The following is a 22,176-nucleotide window of genomic DNA, read 5'->3' as shown; positions in this document are numbered from 1 at the left end:
TTATTACTGTGTACTAAAGAAACATGATCAAAAAGGGAACTAGTATATTAAGTATACTGCTTTACTGAAGTACTTGTAGCAGCATTACTGAAATATTCCAAGCAATTCTACATCTAGAAAAAAAAACCCCACAGACTTTTGACATAGGCAGAACAGTTCAGGCTGAACAGGAGATGGAAAGTATTTCATCCTGTCAGGACGTGACTTATTATCAGACTCCTGCATTTACAACCTAAAACATTTCCACTTGAATTAGTGTAATATCTACTTGTAATTAAGCCTTAATATGTTCCAAATATAATCAGCACTTAATGTGCCGTAGCAATTCTTAGCACTCATGAAAATTACCAAGTTGATAGTATGAGATGTTAGTTTAAGACTATTCCACAACATAGCTATAAAGCAACAAGCATGGTGCTCATCAGCCCAAACTTCAGTCTTTTTTCCTTCATCTCTATTTCATTATTGTTGAAGGGAGGCACGCAAGAGTCTAGGCAGCCATTTGAACACTAATCAATATGTAGTCCAGTGTTGGAAAGGGGTAAATAAATCTTATTACAACTCTAAAGACTGTCATACTCTCCAGTCCATGGATACAAGTTACGAACAAGAACATAGCTGCCAATATTAAGCAAAAAAGTGTCATTCGAAATGTACTGGCCTTCCCCTCTCGTCTTCGTAACTTTAGGCAGTCTTAATGACTACTCAGTGCCTCTGTTCTAGCAACTGAATGGAGCTCTCTTTCCTCACCTCAAAGTCATCATCTAATTAAATTGCAATTTAAAATTTTTTTTTTTTTTTTTAAAGAATGAAATAGGAAGTACAGGGAAGTTGGAGAATGGAAGTAATAATTACAAGCCGTGTTTAAGCCTGAGACACACAAAAGTTTTGAAGTGAAAAGGGGATGCTAATGATAAATACAGTTCCAGGATGAGGATGCAGAACCTGAATCAAAGCTGTGGGAAAGACGACTATTCTAAAATGGTTGAACAGCTTGTAGTCCAAGGAGATGAACCGACTTTGCTTCTAGAATTATTATTTTTAGGAAATTCCATGTTGAGTGAAGTAACATGATAGCCTCCAGTGGTAAATGGTCAAGAGTGAGAACTGCTAAATATTTACCCAACAGAATGACAAGAGGAAGTCAATACAGCCAATATTGTGCAAGTACTGCACAAACATACAGGATGATTTAAGCAGATAGCAGTTCACTAGATTTTGATCATTCAAAGTAAACTTGGTTTACACCAAGCCAAAGCTATGCAGTAGCTTATGTTACAGTGGATCACATGCAATATTACTTCGTGTCATAAGTCAGAGAGCTTGAAAAATAAAAAGTGTTTACATGAAAGAAATCCATCTGAGAATCTTAATCTCATCCTAAAATAAAATAATGGATTTCCTGTGCTCTCAGGGTTTTCCATTTATGTGAAAAAATGATTTATCTGTCCAATAATTAAATGTGTCATGTCAGCTTGAATGAGTGGATTGACAAAATGAAATTTAACATTTCCTGAATGTGTCATCTAGAGAAACTCAGCTCTCTGAAATTGTACAGACTTTGTGTTCAAGACTTTTATTTATTTAACAAGAAAGATGCTATAACCTAAACAGCGCTCCTGCCCTCACTCTCTGTGAACTCATCATCCTTCTCTACTGAAATTGTATAACAGATTGGCAATTCTTAATACATTTACTACTACCCAGCTGCAACCAAAAAGGAGCAAAGTAACTATCTCATGCTATGTATCAAGAAGCAAAACCGTTAAGTTTTCATATACAACTTTTCCACATCACAATGAGTAATTATTTAATATTTAAAGCCCAGGTTTAATTACTGCCTTAGTTCCTGTCAGTGGGTGAACATCCTAACAGCTCTCCTTAGCTGTAAAACATTCTGAAAGCTCCCTCACTTTTGTGAGGTTACTAAAGCAACAAAGAATCACAATGAAATAAAGTATACTTACATACCCATATACATTCATACACGTACCAGTAGGCATCTGTGAAAAAGACTTAGATGCTACAGATTCAGCAGTAGCATAAATTCCATGGATACACCTGAGAGAGGGACTCCTGTTTTCTCCAGGAAATCTGAATTTCTTCTATAAGGACCACAAAAATTCAAGTTCCTATGTTTCAGGAGATCTATTGTTTATCCTTCTTGTGGAAACCCTATGACATATCTACTTTATATGTAGCAAGCAGTGGAGGGCAATCAGTTCCCAACTGCAGCACAAAGCAACAGATGAGCTAGTTAGAACAGTATTGTTTCACCACAACTTCTGCAATGGTAGAAACAACTACAGAAGTGCAGTGGAGGCACAGGCACCAGATCTTGTTTTCACATTTTCTCTGTAAATAGTACAAATATATTTGTTTTAGCCATCAATTTTTGCTTACTACCAGCTCTCTTCAGTGGTCTAAGCCTTGCTTTTCAAACTGTTAGACAGAGCAATGCTTAAATGCAAAAGTGAAGGAGCTCCTAAACCTCAACAAAACGGCAAGACCGATTCATTTTCTAACTCTGTTCTCTTGACTTGCAAGGACAGGCTGTTAGCTTTTTCTTCTTTTTAGGATTTGAATTTTAACTTTTTCTTCTCCCCAAAACCTAGATTTTTACTTAAAGAAATAATATAATCAACACTTCAAAATTTTGATGTGCTAATATAACACTAGCAAAATAATTTAAGTCTAAAAGTATCCCTTCAGAATTAATGTCTGTTTGGAGACATACTTTTCCTTAGCATTCATAAATGTTAACTTTCCTTGCCATACTTCTTTGAACTCAAAACAAGCTGCGCTCAGAGCAAGGCGCAACTCAGCAGAAACATGGCCAAATCAGGCTGCCATTACATAGTTACTGTCTTTTCCAGAATAACTATTACACTTTTAAAGGAAGAGAAAGTGCAAAAGCAAATACCAAAGAAAAGCACCAAAGAGGAGACAAAATACAGCAGGTGTGAAGATGAATAGAGAGGAGAGTTTAAAACCTTGCTCAGAGAGTCCAGGTAGAGCCATGGCTTTACTGAATCATGATGCTGCAGCCTACAATGATACACCATAGGCCTTGCATATGCCACAGATCTATTTTTGTCAGATACCACTTGAATCAAAATAAGATTAAGGGTGATTTTAATGGCAGTATAGCATGCCTTGTCCAGGAGAAGGCTATCAGAATACAGCTCTAAATTGCTAAGTAATGCATTAGGTGCATACCTATTAACTCCCTCTAGTTCTGATATTTTAGTATTTTAGCATGTATTACAACTATCAAACATAGGAGACCATCTTATATGAAATATCAGGAGCCCACTTCCTTTTAAAGGAGTCAAATATATAGGAATTGTGTAAATCATAGATTAGCTAAACCCATGGATTTCCAAAGCATTATACAAGTATAAATCTAACTAGTTTTGCACAAAGCAGTATAAGTATGCAAAATGAGTCTGACTCATTTCAAGAATTCATCATTTTCTTCCAAATTACAAAGACATTAGGATTCTCTGGAGTCCTTTAAAACCAAGAGAATTATGAACAGTCATATTAAGCAGTAAATGGTATAAAGGCCACAGGTAATGACTGAGTTGTTAAGGCTGGAATGGTTACCATTAACAGCAGTATGATATGGGAAGCCATTTTCAAGCAACCATTTCTGGCTAGATGCTCTTTTAAACCTTCAGAAAAGAGCAAGCTGCTCAATATGTAACTTATTTCTATTACACCTCTAATAGATTTGACTTTCTTTCTGGGGTTTCAGTCGTTAAACATAAAAGGTTAGAGAACACACACACAAACCAGACAGCCTTGTGAGGCCTTCTTGCTTCCTCAAAATACCTTAAAAAGTGCAGCAATAATATGCTATAAGGGACACTCATCAAGACAAACAAAATAAAAGGAAAAGTGGTGGTTTCCACCAAAAAGCTCTCATTCAAGGTTCTCTTATGAATAGCTGTTAAATTGTTCTGTTAATTTCAATCATAGATCTAAAGAAATTTTTGCAGTTGTGTTTTGCCTGTAATGAAATACGGCAGTATTTGTTATAACTTTTCTACTGAGTTGCTATAGGTTAGTAGGCCTGCCTGAGGCTTGCAGCAAAACTAGAAATACTTCGCATTCAACTGGTATTTTGCTCAATATTCAGGTAATTGTAATGGCATCAGAACACAGGCAGGATAATACAGCCCAGGGTGCAAGGAGGGACGTATCTCTGCCTCTGGTTTTGGACAGCAGCAGCACTGTGGAAGGATGAATGATACCATGAAGAGTAGGAAGATTCCCTAGGGACCAAGTTCCTCCCTGCCAAAACCTACTTCTTCACTGACAGCATCCAGCTGCTGCCGCAGCAATGACTATTTTAAGCAACCCGAGCAATAAGGAAGGAGAGGCTAGAGGCTAGATCTTTAGCTAACTCTCTCTTTGCTTTCTTTCCTTTTACCAGGGGAGACTCAGTGTCACCATGCTTACTTCTTTCAATGATCTGCACCTTAATTTCCTTCTCTCTCTTTACCTATCATTATGATTCACCTTGGAGATGCGTGCATCCTGCTTCTTCAGTGGTCCTAAAGATTTTAAGGGTATTTCAATAGATCGTGGCTGTTTAAGACAGTAAGGCTATGAGACTCAATCACTGTTAAAAAAAAGTTTAGTATGACCCTGAACAACTTATTCATGCTGTAACAGCGCATGCAAATTCACACTAGACCTCTGTCATATAATTTAAAATGCAAAGAAAGTTCTTCACGAAAGTCCAACACATATCTCAATACTATGGATTGGGAATTTAGACTAACAAACTTACAGTATTAACAGTACCTATTACTTCTGTGTGAATCCAGATTACTAGTTCTGAAACAATTAGACTCCCTCTTGAATCACAATGTTTTTGCCAAGACAACTGTTCAATGGAGTGAACAAGGTTTAAAGTATGCTCATCTCTCAGCAAGCCAGACAACAGCTGACAGATAGTCATTTTAGAAAACAAAGACCTAAAAATACATTCTAAGTTAATATAACTTACTGCAATATCAATAGTGGGGTGATGTTACTACACACAGTGGTGCAACTGTAGCATAACTGTAATACAAATCATTTCAAAAGAAAAAAAATGAACACAATACTGATGTACATAGAATAAGAATCTTTTTTTATCCAAATATTTTTCCAGTTTAGAGGCATTACTTCACAAAATCACTGCAAATTAATTCAGCTAAGTCATATTGAAAATGTCGCTAAAATATTGCTGAGTAATTCAATATAGAATTGAAGAGTGCCCTTTAAGGTGAAGAATATTAATTTAGGTAGTATTTTGAAATAACTGAAAGATTTGGACTTTACTGTTTGCTGCACTACAGAACAATAAAAGAATGATTTATAAACAGTTTGGACTAGAAAAAGGCAAATAAAGCAAGCTAATAAGATATCAGATATTCTAGGAAGCAATTTGTTAACTTCATTTATCAGCAAAAAACTGCACAAGGAAAAACCTCAAAACATATGAAGCAATTTGCAGAGAACTCATTTCTTTTTCTGTGTAATATAACACTTCTGAAAGATCACCTCCGAGATTTAATACAAATATGTGAGGTGATACCCAGCTGTAACAAATCACAGTGTGCACTTTTTGATGTTTGTTTATTAAAAGAGGGGGAAAAATCACTTTTGGCAGATGAAAGTCTTGTTTTTTCCATGAAAAATATTAGATATATTACAACAGAAATATGGTCATCTCCTTGTCCCAGGATGCCTTTCTGACTTGAAACTGATGACTTCTTTATTCTACTATTATGTCTGATCAAACAGTGCAAGTTCCAGCAGCTGTCTTTTCCATGATTTTAAATCTTGCCATATACAAAACATCAGCTTTAGTCCTTCGGACACTGCATAACGCAAAATAAATACTACTTGCAGATGTGTCTGAGGAAGAAAACATGTCTGGCTTTAGGAACTGCATACCGAAGGCAACAGCTCTACAGCCCTCAGTACCTTCTGTTTTCTGAAAAATGAATGGTTGCTGTACTTCCAAAGATCGCTGGCTCATTTTAAGAAATACCTAAAGGTACATTAGAATTTCTATGGATGAATTCTCATTTGTGCTCTAAATGTCCAAAAAAATAAAAAGTCTGTTTAAGAATGAATAAAAAAGAGGATCACTCCAAATGTGTGCCTTAAGAGATTAATTTCCCCCCTTTCATGTTTTCATCTCATAACAAAATGAACATTTACATAAAAGCTGCCTGGGCTTCTACTGTTTGTTATACTACTTTGCATTTGCACCATAGTAATATCAGAAGAAATGAACCATGAGCAGTGACATGTCATGAACAGGCATGGTACAAGTCTATATTGTTGTAACAGAACATCTAGATCAGAAATCTGATAGTTCAGGTCTTTATTCTGCTTCATGGTCTTACTTTAAGTGTCTCTTTGCAAACCAGTGAAATGCACATGGGAATGCACTGAGGAAGACAATAGCAGAAAGAGTTGATTTGGGAGTGAAAAAAATCCGGTCTTTGCAGGTGTCATTTCACATGAGAGCACCTTACTAAACAGAGAAGAGGAATCTTGACTTTTGTGGGCTAGTCTTACCTAGTGTATGTAACCAAAAACACAAACATTTTTAAAATACATACATTGTGATGTTATGATTAGGAATACACTGCCATTACCTGCTCAGTACTGTTAGCTCCAATTCTGCTTCCTTAAGAGAGCTTATGATTATTATTCCATTTAAAAAAGCCTACTGTCTTTAATTATAGAAAAAGGACAATAACTATATAAGGTGTATAGGGTAATAAGAAATAGTAGATAAAGAAATAAAAACAGCAAAAATGAGTAAGAATAGCAACACTATGCTTGTATACAACCAGTTACAATGGCAACTTAACAACTGTATGTTCAATCTTTAAGTATGACTTCATAAAGGAATTTTTCCATGCAGCCTTAGAGTTCCATGCAAAGAGAAATAAATCCCTCTGGAATTTTATCCTTTTTCTTTAGATCATGGTCAGTTAATTTTTAAATCAACTAAGCCTACATTCAGAAAAGTGTTCAGTTTTATCAAGTCTTTGTTGCTCATTCCTAAAAGTTATTTCCATACTCCTATGAAAATCAGTAATTTTCCAAGCCATGATGAAGAACATCAAGATAAGTACCTTCAAATTTTAGTTCATTCATACTCAGTTTTTCATAAATCTAATTTGAGACTGTGAAATGTGTCAGTTTAAGAGTGAAACACTTAGAGCTTTTTCAAATTTGAAGTTAGAATATCACTTTCATCCTGCCTTGAAAAATTCGAGTCATGCTCTGACAATTTCACAGTTTGTCAAAGCCAGTCATAAATAGTTTCCAGCTGGCAACCCAGTCTGTTTTTTTCTCTCTTATGTAAGTTTCCAGCCAGATCACGGGACAGATCTGATGCACTGTGGGACTGCAAAACTATTAGCAAAAACAAAAGAGGAGGAGGAATGCCCTAGGACACTGATAGGCTAAACTTGTCTTTTTCACAGCTTGGGACAAATCAAAACATGGTGCTCTCAGCTAACATGATTCCAGTGGTATGCCTCCTCACAAAAATGCCTTGTGTGTGATAGGTTCAAATTGCTTCAAAGTTCTTCAGCCTTCTGACTTAGCATCCGTATAGCATTCTCAGGAAAAAGCACTGAAAGCATTCTGTGTGTATGCAGAAAAGTCTAATTTCTGTTTCCAGGTCATCCAGAGCACTGTAATTCATAACATGCTTTCCTGTCATCCAAGTTGATGTCTACAGCCACATGCTTTTATGGAAGAACTTTAGGATAACCTTTAATGGAAGTCATCACAATATGCATATCATATATTAAGAAAAACTACAGCACTGAATTCCAAGTGTTGAATCACCCAAAGCATTTTCTTTAGTGCTCACCAGTGAAATAAATACAAGCTCCTCCAAGCGTAAGTGACGCTGATGGTCTTTAAATATCCACAAACATCTGTAGGGAGTAGCATCTTTGAAAGATAAAGACTTAGAAAAATAAGCTGCTGGGAAAACATGCTGGAGAACCAACACTCCTGTCTCACAGAAGAAAAGGAATCATAGAAGACAGCCAAGATTATCCAACACACATTTCTCTTTGTAGGAGTCCAACATTTCCAAAGGACTAAATTATAAAACTTTTGGAGAAATGCAAGCAGGATTTCATAATGCAAATCTTACATGAGAAACTGTAGCTTCTTAATAACTAATAAAAACAATTATATTACCATAACTTAATATCAAGTTATCACTTCTTTGCATCTGTTGTATAAAACTGATGCTTCAGGAGCAAATATTAACAAATTTATCTAAAAAGAATGCAACTTGCCATCAAGTAAATGACTTAAGAATAACAAATGAAGGGGAGCAGGGGAAATGGGAGCACATAAAATGCTTTCAAATACAATTTTGAAAAAAATACATGCAAGTATGTAGGAAACAAAACCTAACATAATGCTAAAAGCTTTACATATAGTGTGCTAGACTAACCTGTTAGATCTGTTGTATAAGTTACTGTCTGAAGAAAAGAAATGCACATCTCAAACTGGATTTCAGTACCATCTGCATCTGATCCAACACCACATTTAAAGTTAAACTGTTACAATCAAAAGCAGAAACTAGCAGACAAATTATAATACAGTAAGGAGATTCACAAACAGGTAGCAGGGAAAGGGAGGGAGATAGACTGTAGGGAGGTTACATGGGAAGTTTCTCAAAGATCAGACCTGTTACCTATCATGGTCAAACTTCCATTACTGACGTTGGCATGAACATTTTGAGCATGCTGCTGACACAAAGCTAAGAGGCATCACCAATACATGACAGGAAGAGGACAAACACACACAAGTGAAGAACCCTGATGTTAAAAAAATAAAAAAAAATTGTAAAATTGTAAAGAAAGCATGAAATGGAGACAAACAAGCATTGTCACACCTTCGCTACACAGAAAAAATGGGCTGCAAATCCACAGAGCCTGAGCAAGGAAGAGGTGACAGAAGCAGCTAGAATTGCCCAAGGTAGAGAGAAGGGCTTTTAGAGGGATGCGTATGTACCAGCTGAAGACTGATGGCCCCAGTCCGTTGAAGCCCATAGGTAGGTCACTGCCAATAATCCCATCACTACTGAGCTACCAAGCATAACAGGTTAAAGCTGTTCACACAGCGGAGGCCATCGCTGCTTCAGTGTCCATTTCTACCTCTTTCAAGGACCAGACTTGTTCAGCCTTACCCACTACGTATTCAAATTCAACAATGGATTTGTCACTCAGCTTCTTTTATTCAGGGCACTGTGGCAGATCTAGAGCATAACACCACCAGTGATCAAAGGGGACACAGTCTGCCCAGCAGCTTGAATCCAGAGAATCAAAACTATAATTTCCCAATGCATACATTTAATCAGTTCCTTATATACTGCAGCAGGTACTCTATTTGTTAGTTACTCTATTTGTGTGCCAAGCAAGCAATCGAGTTGCAGTCTTGAGCATTCCTGGAACATTTAATATTACATATATGTAAATATATCTGGGTATTTTTCAGTCTATACATCTTTCTCCCTAATCATACATTGTTATTGAACAAACCTTCTTTGGTCCTAAGGACTAAAGTCAATCCTGCTTGTTAGTTTGGTATTTAACTGCATACCTGTAGAACTCCTAAGCTCCATGTTACTTCAGCAGCAACCAAAAATATTTATATTTTTTTTAGGCATTCTTAGATTTGCTTGGGCCTATGTTGGGAAACACGCCAAGCATCAAAATGTCCTATGGTTCTGTTGAGGAATGAAGAAAGAAGAAATGTCTGTAACAAGTTTAAATTCACTTTGTGATTAACAACAAAACTTCAGCTATAAGCTCCTAAATTAGAAATGACAGAATTATTGAATTTAGTACTGGCCATAGGAGGACTGTGAACTGGCAGTTGTGAAGACAACATACAATCCCAACATCAGGATAGTAGAGATAGGGAAGCATTAACATAACTGTTGGTGGTTTCACTAAGATTTATTTGAAATACTGAATGCAATTCTGGGTATGCATGTTCAAAGACATGTTATAACAGTAACTGGTAGTACTAGGATGGTATGGAGAATGGAAAGCTTATCTTCTAAGAAAAGACTAGAAAAATAAGATTTGTTTTACCTGGAAAAAAGAAGGATGAAAGTGGACAATCGCTGCATAGAAATATATCAGCAAAAGATCTAAACATGGAAGACGTAAGGACTTTGTGTATGCATAGGCAAGATTGGCACTAGGATGAACGAGTCCACAGCTGTCCATAAGGGATTTGGGGCTGGAATTGAGAATGCTCCTATCCAGTAGAACAATGGAATTCTGAAACACGCTGTAGGAAGACAGGAGGAAACACAGCAAGCTGAAGTGCTTTTTGGAGCTTGCTATGTTTAGGAAGTGGAATATATAACGCATTGTCTGGAACTAGGATCAGAAGATCTCTCATACTTCCTATGATTTTATACTCCCTATTCTGAATTGTCCATAACAGAGTAGAATAAAACAATTATAAATACTCTTCTATAGATAGACACAGAGACTGAATAACTTAAGATTATAGAGTAAGTCAAACCATCTTGAACCACAGAAGGTGGTATTTTAAACATTTGCCTAACATTTAATGATTGGGGATCCTCTTGCACAGACATCTTAGAAATAAAACGTCTGCTAAGTAGTTGCAGTAGAAAATACTACAAAAGACTCTACAGAAGGCTGCAGAATAGGTCCAAAGCTTCTCCTTCTAAGTCAGGGACAGGAGAAATTGTTCCATTTCTTTCATACATTAGCACAATGCTTATATGGATTTCAAAATTTTGCCTTAAAGAAAGAAAAATGAGGAGCTAAATAACTTCAAAGATTTTTCTTCAAATTCTTTGACATACAGTTATGTCAGTGAAGCACAATAAATTAGCATTAATCTACGTTTCCTTTCTCAAGAAGAGTCTAAAAAGTGTAAAACATTCCAGTTCTTTATAAGAGATTTCAAAAGATTCGCTCCAGTCTTAAGTTGAATGCACCTTCTGAATTGAATATGTGGTCTTAGAACAGCTAATTACTTATAAAATATATCTTTGTAAGTACCAAAAGAAAGTATTTTTCCCCTCACCTGTTTCTGTGGTATTCTTATTATTTAATTTTTTGTACTAATTTCTTACAGTTAAAATGCATACTCAGCTGTTAATTTTATGCTGCTTCCTTAGCTAGTAGAGGTTTCAATAGCTGCAATAAATGCTTCACAAAAATATTAGAGGCAAATTTTCACTCTGAAAGTTTTATAATTTTAAAAAAATACATGCCTTGCCCATGAAAACTTTCGACCCTTATTATCAATGTTTAATAATTTAAGGTTACTAAATCACTGGCATTCTTTAACATACCTATTTTTTTCTGTTTGTATTTCTGACAAATATGTCTAGATCTGCTTGATGAATTATTTGAAAGAAATAAAATGGAAATATGTTTGCAATATTTTGATACTTGTGGCACTTCGCTCCAAAAGCCTTTCTCTAGAAACTACTTGGTTAGACTCCAAAGTAGGAATACTTTCAAATAATATTTGGTGCAATTCTTTAATTCCATGTAAGAAAAACTAGACTTAAGTTGTTCATTAGCAATTCTCTAGAAATATTTTTAATTAGTAGAGAGCAAATGGTACATTTGACAGTCAAACTTGATTCCCCACATTAGCAGACAGATGAGTTGCTATACCTATATATCATCGAGCAAAAAAACTATATACAGTATTAACTGTGAAGAACAAGTGTCTTTTTGCCGACCAGTTTTGCAAGTAGAGGATCAAAATGATTCATTTTCAGTCTGAGCCCACAGAGAAAAGAGGAGGACAAAAAAGCTGCTCACCAAGACGCAGAGCCAGTAGGAACCAGCACGTTTCCAACAGAAAAGTCTACCACACAAATCAAGGACTACTGACAGCAGATTTAAATAGTCATGCTGACCTCTTCCAACACAGCCCTGAATTTGGCAGTGGCTGTCACACTTTCCATTGCTGACCACTTTCAGAATAAGACTGGACCTCTTTTCAAATATGCTCCTGTTCAAACAGGAACACATGCAAATCCTACAGCACATGCTACATGGGAGGTAAAATCAGACCACCAGCATTGTCCTTTCCAGCTTTATAAGCTCCAAATCCCTTGCCCAGGTACAGCAAGTCATGCTGGGCATGAGATATCTTCCTCATGACGCTGCATTTCTTTTGCAGAGGTGTTATGCCATTTTTCGTTCTTGTTTTTTTGAACTAATTGACTCTTAGTCCCTGTCAGTTCTTCCTTTGTATGGAAAGCACTTTCATTGCCAAGACTTTGACCTTCTGTTAATTACTCTTGTGATTTGAAGCCCACAGCACAAAACTGAGAGCACTCCTTTGCTGAAGGTTTATGGGATGATGCAGCAGTCTGAGCTCTCCACTGTCTTTTTTACACATCCCAACAAGGTGTCATGATCACACAGAAAGACACCTCACAGCCCCCTCATATGTGTGGCTATGACTTAGCAGGGCTTTTTGTGGGACTGTTACTTCCTGAAAAGCTTCAACATTACAGCTTGTCAACACATCACACACTGGAGAGATTATTACAGACTAGAAGTTTTGAGGAAAACTGCTCCTGAAGACACCAACATGCATCAGGGAATGTAGGTTTTTAAATGGTAACTCAGGTATACTGTATTTCTTTTCACTGCCTGAAGTTCAAGTTTTCATGCCAAAGTCTGGATATTGAACATAAAATGTCATTGGCATGACTGATTTCCACACATGTATTTGTTCACATGAAGACACTAGGAAGTATCTAGGTATATGTCATTCTGTGGGACTGCAAACAAAAACACTTCATATTTGTCTGCTATTAGGAAATATGTAAATGAAGTATGAAAAAATTGCTACATTATTAGTACCTTCGACAAACTTAGAGAAACTATTTCTTGCTACAGTGGCAATCAGTTTCCATAGGACCCTGATCCAACTATAAACTAAAGTCCATGTGGAAGTGCTCATTAGCTTTAATGGATTTTGTCTAAATTTGTAATGTAAAATTAAAATTAAGAAAGATTATCTTTGGAAGTAAGCTATGATTCCTCAGCAACTAATTTATTTTGTCTATACTGCTACAATTATAATTAAAAAAATCCCTTTGGAACATGGTACATGAAACCATTAATTTTTAAATGGGTACTAATGAACAAGAATTTATCAAAAAACCTGGATCAGAATAATCATTAAATAGTGGATGCTTTGGTATTGTTATCTGCTATACTTTAGCCCTTTCTCTACATCATTGAACATTGCTAGCCGTTATGGATTGCTCCAGAAACAACTGTTTTCCTAAGGAATTAGGATATGTTCCTAATATTCTAGATTCAGTGCACCAGCATTATAATGCAGCAACCTATTTAGTACTATCCCCCAAACCAGCTGCTATTCAGAAGGACACATCTCAGACTAAATATTGTTCTCTGCATTACTTTCACTTTAAGTCTTTTGCATTTTATAATGATATTATATTTTAACTAGTTATAGCTTCCTGTTACTGGCTACTTTATACATCTGCCTGGTAGAACAAAGAGCTCATACACGAGCTTTCTCCATGGAGGTACGGACACACTATGATCACATCAACTCAGTCTTTGTATTAAATACACCAGATTAACTCTCAAAGACTGAATTCAGACAAATTTTTCAATTCTTCATTTTCAGAGATCTTTTCTGAAGAACTTAAATTCTTCAGCTGTCATTCCTGGATACAGAAGCTACCTGAAGTACCAAATGCAGAGCTGGCTATGCTGCTATATTTCACTTCCTGGGCTGGCTCAGATTGCTTCTGCTGCCAAGCCATTTGCTCCTCCACCAAAGCTGCTGCCCACTTTCAGCGAGAGAACTCCTGCTTTTGAGGAATGCAGAAGTGAATAGTCTCTGTATATGCCAACAAGAACATGAATTCATCGAAACAGCATTTTTCCCAATACACCTCAAAAATGCCACTTTTTTTTTTTTTTTTTAACTGTATTTCTCTGGTTTGTGCCAGATCTGGGATTTCAGCATCACTGAAGCCAACCTGGTTTTCTTGGTCCACTTTAATTTAGGAGAAGCCATATCTGACAGTGGTGTGAAAGAGTGCATTTCCTTCAATATAAAAAGTGGGTGTCTCTTCCCAGGTGAATGATACTACTCCAGTAATCACTTCTCAAACAACTCTTATTTAGAAACAGCTGCATTAGCCATAACCATCATTGCAAGAGAGATTGTAAGAGAACTGGTCCAGCTGACATAAGGAAAAACTGTTATTCCAACCATTTTCAATTCCCTGATCCAGTGCAATATGCAACAGATAAGGACTACAGAAGGGGACACAGATACTGGGAACAAGCTGCCTTGAAACAGGGAAGTGGATATAGCCACTGCTGAAATGTTCAAATGCCATAAGACGCTATTCTTACATTTTCTTTGTTGCTCCTGTCCATCCCTCACTGGTTCTTCCCTCCTATCTCTCAAAAAAGACCTATATTTTCAAAGACTTTGCCATTCACTGAATTCAGGCCAAGAGAATTTTGTGCACATTATTTGTACATAATCAGAACTGCATCATGAATATCACCACACTGCCAAAATTTCCTAAAACAAATGAAGTGGGAAGGTACTTACTTTGTTATGTGGATCCAAAAGGCAAAACCATGTTAAGGAAAACAGGCTATGCATTGGAGGTCGCACATCATATACCTAAATTTGCAAGTATCTGTAGTTCAAAAAGGAAAAATTTTAATTTGTTACTTTTTAGTCTGGTGCTATTTTAAACAATTGGAATTAAAAATCCAAGCAATATGTTGTATCAGCTTCTGTTTTGACTTGTTTGGTATTTATGTTCAGCTTGAACCTATACAATTTAGCAGTTCAGAGCAGGGGACTGAAGTATACACCTATCTGTTAATGATTTATTACTGTTTAAAATATGTAAGATATGACAATCATTAGATCTTGAAAGTTTTAAAGACAATATTTATGATACATTTCAAATACCTTTTAATTGCCTTAACTAATCCCACTGTGGTTTTTTTGAGTATTATATAGGTTTAAAGAAGTGCTGACAGAATTACCACTCATTTACAAACTAAGACGTACAAATATATGAAGCATTATTCCCAATAGGAAACTGGAAATGATCCCCCGGACAGTGCTGCCAACTGAAACTTTAACAGCCTTGTATTTATTTGTCAGAAATTAAAGTAAAAAAATACAACTATAGAAATTCCCAAAGCCTAAGTTTTGCATTTTGTTCAGACACTGATGGACACTACTTGGAATAGACTCCATTTGGCAAGGAAGCTTAACTGAGATGAGCCACCAACCTACTCTGTACAGCTGATTCCCACTCCCCAGCCTTTCTGCTTATATTCATTATACTGAGTATACTGAGTTTGCAAAGAAATATTTTAGGGTTCATATTTTGTATGAAGAAAATTTCATGGGGGTTATATTAAAATAAAAGTTTAAAGACAAACTCTGCCAACAATGAAACTTAATTCTAGATTAGAGTTGATCCTAATTTAGAGTTAATTCTAAATATATTGTACAGAAAGGGTTTTTTTTTTTTTTTTAATGAAAGCAGGTAAAGTCCTATTCCATAATCACCATCCAACCTAGATGGTCATAAGATTCCCCCAAGAAGGAATGCTCATTCATAAGCTATAAAATGATACCACCTTGCCTAATGCATGGTAAATTAAAAGGGGGCGGGGGGGGGGGGGAGAGCTGACTTCCAGAGGATTCAGTTTTAAAACAATATTAAGCCTGAAACTAATAATAATACTGAATCTCTTATTTTCTTATGTGCAAAGTACTGTTGATTTTGCATATGCTTCTGCAAATGTAAATCCTCTGCACTATCACATGAAGATACATGTGCTGTTATCACAATATTCAATAGTTTAAAGTTTTAACTCTGAAAACCTTTCAGAATAAGTACTTCATTTTCTTTTTGTTCTTTTTATGTCTGTTCTTTGTATTTCCTTACTTTGTCTCAAACAATTTTGCCAGTTTCACTTTTAGAATCTTGTAAAAGTTCTTACAGGCCATCTCAAGAGCATCCAACTTCAGAATTAAAACAAAAATCAGTTCAGGATTGATATTGTAATGAAATATTCTTGCTAAAATAAAGCAGAAGGAAAATGATAAACCCATTGTCTAAGTGACAACAAAAATCTTCTACAGCTACTTTAAATCTAAAAATCTATTAGTCCCAAACTGTATTAGCTAAGCCAACACCCTGTCCATCTGAATATACTGACTTTAAGGAGTTAAAAAATAGGTTGCCATAAAGAAGTCATGATTGCCTTTATCTATGGGTTTGTGCTCTTCACCAGAACATTTTTTTTTTTTTTTTTGGGAGGCGGGAGGAAAGCAGCAGCAGACAGGAAGGGGAGGAATAAAGTTTGTCTTCATATGCAGAAACTATTGCCCCAAATAAAAGGCTCACCTGATTCCTGCGCCAAGGGAAGGTCCCCTGGCACACTCCCTCTTTCCTTCCTTTCATGTCATTCATGCCACTCCGCGGTTCTATCGCCCTTCTTGAGGTAGGCACACCATTTGGTTATATGGTTTAAAGCATATGCACCCTATGTTGTTTTCCTTCACATATTTTAATTAACCAGAAAGTGTTACACTGTTATAACAATATAGATCTTTATTGTTATCCCATAATTGGAGATCAAGGTGCTTGTTGTCTTACCTGAAAGAGTAAAGCAACTTTGGCTATCTTAATATAGCTCAATGGAAACCACCACTGCAGTAGAGAACCTAATGCCAGAGAGATCATAGGTGTAATTCTTCTGAGGTCTGTTTATGACCAAAAACTGATTAGAAGTCTTCAGTCAGTTGTTCACCTGCCATACGTAATCAAACAGAAATAGCTACCACAAACCAGAGATGAATCTCTCCAGAGGAATCTGTCTGTAGGAGAGAACAGACAAATGAAGAGAAGATCAGAACCTGAGACTCAATATTTTAGTACTTCATCTTTGTTTTTCAAACAAACCATGAGCAGTTTTCTGAATGTTATTTTGGTGCTAAATAGAATTTTCTAATAAAGGTGAACCAGATAAGGTTTTCCACATCAGAACACTGAAAATTCCATATTTTAATCTACTTCACACCTACACATTCATCTTTATATGCTTACAATACCCTTAATACCTACCATCTTATTATAGCTGCCTACTCAGCTAATCAAGGAGTTCAAAAAGTTCCTAATGCATAGGGAAATTAATTCAGCATATTATAACTAAAAAAAGGCTATTAAAAGAAAGCAAACACACCCTATCTACTAAGGTAAACAAAGTAAACTTTATAATCTAATTAGAATTTAAAATGTTTAAGATTATAGTCCATGTCTCATATTTCTGGTTGAAATATTTTTAAATGCAAGTTATCAAAGATTCCACAATCGTCATTATATTGAGTAAGAATTTTGGACATCACGAGATGCATTCATTCCATCTCACTGCAACAGAAGTTACATGATTCCAAAAGAAAACCAAGTATTTCCTAACTTGTCAGTACCCAAATGTTTGGAAGCAATTACTTTGTGTAAAATGGGCAGAAAAGGCGCATAAAAACACCAGTTACACAGAAAAGTGCACTGTAGCTAAAAAGAAAAAAAAGATAGCCAGCGTCTCATTAATTCAGTTTAGTGATAACCAAGCTGTGAAGCAAGCGAAAATGTCGGCACATCTAAAAAATTCAAAAATTTCCATTTTCCACAGGTTTTATGTTTTTATTTTATTTCCACTTTATTTCAGTGTTCTTGCTTCATTTCTCTTGCTTTTTTCTTTCAAGTGCAGCACCACACTGAAGGACAAGCTGCCATCCATCATCACTAATTTGCTTTTTTACTGTTCCTTCTCAGAAGCACTCTTCCCCCTTTTCAAAACTTTTCTCAATTTGGAAAAAGGCAAAGCGAACCAGACTGCCCATTCTGTTTCACTGAGTAGCAAAGAAGTTCTAAAAAAAAATTTAGAAAAATAGTTCTAAAAATATCTGTTGATGGAATAAATTGTAAATCTTAAATGATTTTATCAATAAATGAAATAAATCTTCAAGTTTAAAATTTCAAATTTCCTAAAGACAAAAAAGAACATTAGAAACTCTTCTTCTCCCACAAAAACTTCATGCATGAACATGCCTACTGTAAAAGTTTTAACCCACAACAACTAAAAATGCTTACCAGGTTTGAGTTAGAATATCACACGTCTTTTCTATGATGTAGGTAAACAGACAAACATATTTGAATACATCCAGCTAAAATAGTTTTTAATTTTATTTTATGATGCATTTACTGGAAGCTTCCTTTGTTAGACTTTTTTGTTAGACTCATTTTCAAAAAAAACCTTTCTGATAAAAAACTAAACATTTTCCCTTTTTAGTTCATTTTGAAATTAAAATCCCCAAAAGGCAATTAAACAAGTACTACAACATACCTATTGTATTAAATAATGCAGTCTTGCCATGCCCTAGAAAATTGCAGAATGGTTAAGGTTGGAAGGGACCCTCTGGAGATCGCCTAGTCCAACCCCCCTGCTCAAAATCGGATAACCTAGAGCGGGTTGCCCAGGACCGTGTCCAGTCAGGTTTTAAATATCTCGAAGGATGGAGACTCCACAACCCCTCTAGGCAACCTGTTCCAATGTTCACCCTCACAATTAAAAAGTTTTTACATTCAAATTGAATTTCCTGCATTTCAGTGTCCACATTGCCTCCTGTCCTTTCACTAGATACTACTGAGAAAAGTTTGGCTCTCCCTTCTTTTCCGCCCCCCATCAGGTATTCACACACATTCATAAGATCCCTTGAGCCTTCTCTTCTCCAGCCTGAACAATCCCAGCTCTCCCAGCTTTTCACTGTACAACAGATGTTCCAGTCCCTGAATCAACTTTGTGGCCCTTTGCTGCACTCACTCCAGTAAATCCATGTCTCTCTTGTACTGGGGAGCCCAGGACTGGACGCAGCCCTCCAGGTGGGGCCTCACAAGGGCTGAGTAGTGGGGAGAGATCATTTCCCTCCAGCCACTGGCAATGGTCTTCCTAATGCAGCTCAGGATGCTGTTGGCCTTCTTTGCTTCAAGGGCACAGTGCTGGCTCATGGGCACCTTGTCCACCAGGATCCCAGATCCTTTTCTGAAAAGCTGATTTCCAGTCAGTTGGCCCTAAGCTTGTACTGGTGCAGGGGGTTATTCCTCCCCAAGTGCAGGACTCTGTACCTCCCCCTTTATTAAACTGCATGAGGTTCCTCTCTGCCCATCTCTCTAGCCTGCTGAGGTCCCTCTGAATGGCATCACAGCCCTCTGGTGCATCAGCCACTCCTCCCAGTTTTGTATCATTTGCAAACTTGCTTAGGGTGCACTCTGTCTCATCATCCATGTCATTAATAAAGATGTTAATGAGTACAGACCTCAGGATCAGCCTCTGGGGTATACAAGTGGACGCTAGCCTCCAGCTGGACTTCATGCCACAGTTCAACCAGTTTTCAGTCCATGTCAGTATCTACTTATCTAGTCCATAATTCACCAATTTTTCTATGAGGATGTTATGGAGACAGTGTCAAAAACCTTGCTCAAGTCAAGATAAACAATATCCATTGCTCTCCTCATATCCACTGAGCTAATCATTTCATCATAGAAGGCTGTCAGGTTCATCAAGCATGATTTCGTCTTCATAAATCTATGCTGACTGCTCTCAGTCACCTTCTTGTCCTTCATATATTTGGGAATGGTTTCCAGGATTATTTGCTCCTTTAATTTCCCAGGGATTGAGGTGAGTGTCCACCCTTGTAGTTCCCCAGATCCTCCTCCTTGCCTTTCTTGAATATAGGAGTGACATCTACTTTCTTCCATTCCTCAGGAACCTCTCCCAGTTGCCATGACCTTTTCAAAGACAACGAGAGCAGCCTCGCAGTGACATCAGCCAGCTCTCTTGGCACGCATGGATGCATCCCATCATGTCCCATGAACTTGCATACATCCAGTCTGTTTAAGTGTTCCTGAAACTCCTCTGTTGAGGGTATATCTTCCTGGCTTTGGACATTCCCACTGGTCTAAGGTGCCTGAGATTTCTAAAGGCAAATCTGATCAGTAAAGACCAGAGCAAAGGAGGCATAGAGTACCTAAGCCTTTTCCATGTCCTTTGTCAGCAGGCCCTCTGTCTGAGTCAGCAACATTCTCACATTATCCCTAGTTTTTCTTTTTCTTTTTTTTTTTTTTTTTCTCCTGAGGATGATAGACCTGAGACCTGTAGAAGCCTCTCTTGTTGCCTTTCATGTCCCTCACCAGATTTAACCACAGATAGTCTTTGGCTTTCCTAACACTGCATGTGCAGACAGTTTATCTATGTTCCTCCTGGATCACCTGTCCCTTCTTTCACCGCTTGTATGCTTCCTTTTTGTTTGAGTTTAATCAGGAGCTCATTATTCATCCATGCAGGTCTCCTGACACCTTCGCTTGATTTCCTGCTCACTGGGTTGGACCATTCTTGAGCCTGGAAGAGGCAATCTTTGAGAATCACCCCTAGATGCCTGAAATTTATCCCACAAGATTCTCCCAAGCAGATCCCCAAACACGCCAAAGCCTGCTCTTCTGAAGTCCAGGGTTGTGATCCTGCTTTTTCCTTAGTCCCTCCTCACAGGTAGGGAACCTTGCCAAAGCTGCTTCAGATCTTCACATCCCTGAGCAGCTCTTATATGTTTGAAAGTGTCAGGTGCAGCAGAGTGCCATTCCTCCTTAGCTCCTCAATCACCCATGTCAGGAAGGTGTCATCAACACACCCCAGAAGCCTCCTGGATTACTTCTGCCCTGCTGTGTTGCCCTTCCAACAGATATGAAGGTGGTTAAAGTCCCCTATAAGGACCAGGGTCTACCAACATGGGGCTTCTTCCAGTTGTCTGCAAAAGGCCTCATCTATTCTTGATCAGGCAGTCTGCAGCAGATACCAACCACAACATCGCCAACATTGGTCTGCCCACTAGTCCTGACCCACACTCTCTCAGTTGGTGAGCCAACCATCCCTAGGCAGAGCACCACACATTCCTGCTGCTCTCACGTAAAGGGCGACTCCCCTCCTCCCCCTCCCAGCCTGTCCTTCCTAAAGAGCCTGTATCCATCCATTGCAGCACTCCACTTACATGAGCTGTCCCATCACAACTCCTTGATTTCAGTGAAATCATAGACCTGTAACTACACATAGACTTCTAATTCCTCCTGTTTGTTTCCCATGCTGTGTGCACTACTGTACAGGCACCTCAGAAAGGCACCCAGTGTTGATTTCTCAGAGAGGGCATGAAAGCTTTCCCTGTAATGCTGTCCTGGAGGCACTTCCTTATTTACATCCATATTCTTGAGGTGTGCTTCCTTCAGCCTTGTTTTGTCGATTATGAGGTCCCTCTTGTCTACATCGGTTGTCACACTTTGCTTGCCAACTCACTCCACCACTTCTCCACTTGATTGTGGGTTGTCACCTCCCCCCTTCCCCCATCATTCCTAGTTTAAAGCTCTTCTCAGCTGGTTGGTCAGCTTGTTTGAAACGATGTTTTTGCCCCACTTCCTGTGGACCCTATCACTTCCCAGCAGTCCTCAATCCTCAAAGAGGGTGCCGCAGCAAAACAAAACCAAACCCCCCCCCCAAACACAAATATCTGTTGTTTCACCCATGAAACCTGAACTATTTAAGCACACACTATTGCAGATGCAATTATAAGAGAGCAAACACCACAACTAACATCACAGACTTGAGAAAGAGCAAAATCTAAACTGAGGGCAAGGAGGGATATTAAAGGAAGATGACACTTTCTAAGGGGAGGAAACATGCCAGAGAGTCTGTAGAAACAGTAAATAAACTAGTATAAAGGCTGCAGTCTGAGAAGAGAAGACATACCAGAAAGATGAAGCGAGTTTTCTGTACTCAATCTTGTTGAGCTTGAAGTGGTTCTCTTCCTTACATGCAGGGGGCAGAATAGGAGATGAAGTGCTAGCAGGAGAGGTTATGGAACAAATCAATAAAATGAAAGGAAACAATCTGCCAAGGCCAGTGGTAATCACCTAAAGAACTGAAAAATGAAATAGCTGAACTAGTAACCTCTTGCCTGAAACTATTTTACTGG

At 37.6% G+C, this 22,176-nt stretch overlaps 1 pseudogene; it reads right to left on the bottom strand.

Annotated features, from left to right (window-relative positions):
• LOC112996418 (vesicle-associated membrane protein-associated protein B/C-like) overlaps positions 1-22,176 on the bottom strand; it is a 66,456-nt pseudogene that overhangs the window by 24,574 nt on the left and 19,706 nt on the right.

Source organism: Dromaius novaehollandiae, chromosome 2, assembly GCF_036370855.1.
Source record: "Dromaius novaehollandiae isolate bDroNov1 chromosome 2, bDroNov1.hap1, whole genome shotgun sequence".
In the NCBI taxonomy this organism is placed as follows: Eukaryota; Metazoa; Chordata; class Aves; order Casuariiformes; family Dromaiidae; genus Dromaius; species Dromaius novaehollandiae.
The sequence above is the reverse complement of the archived record's forward strand: the minus strand, read 5'-3'. Positions and strand labels throughout refer to the sequence as shown.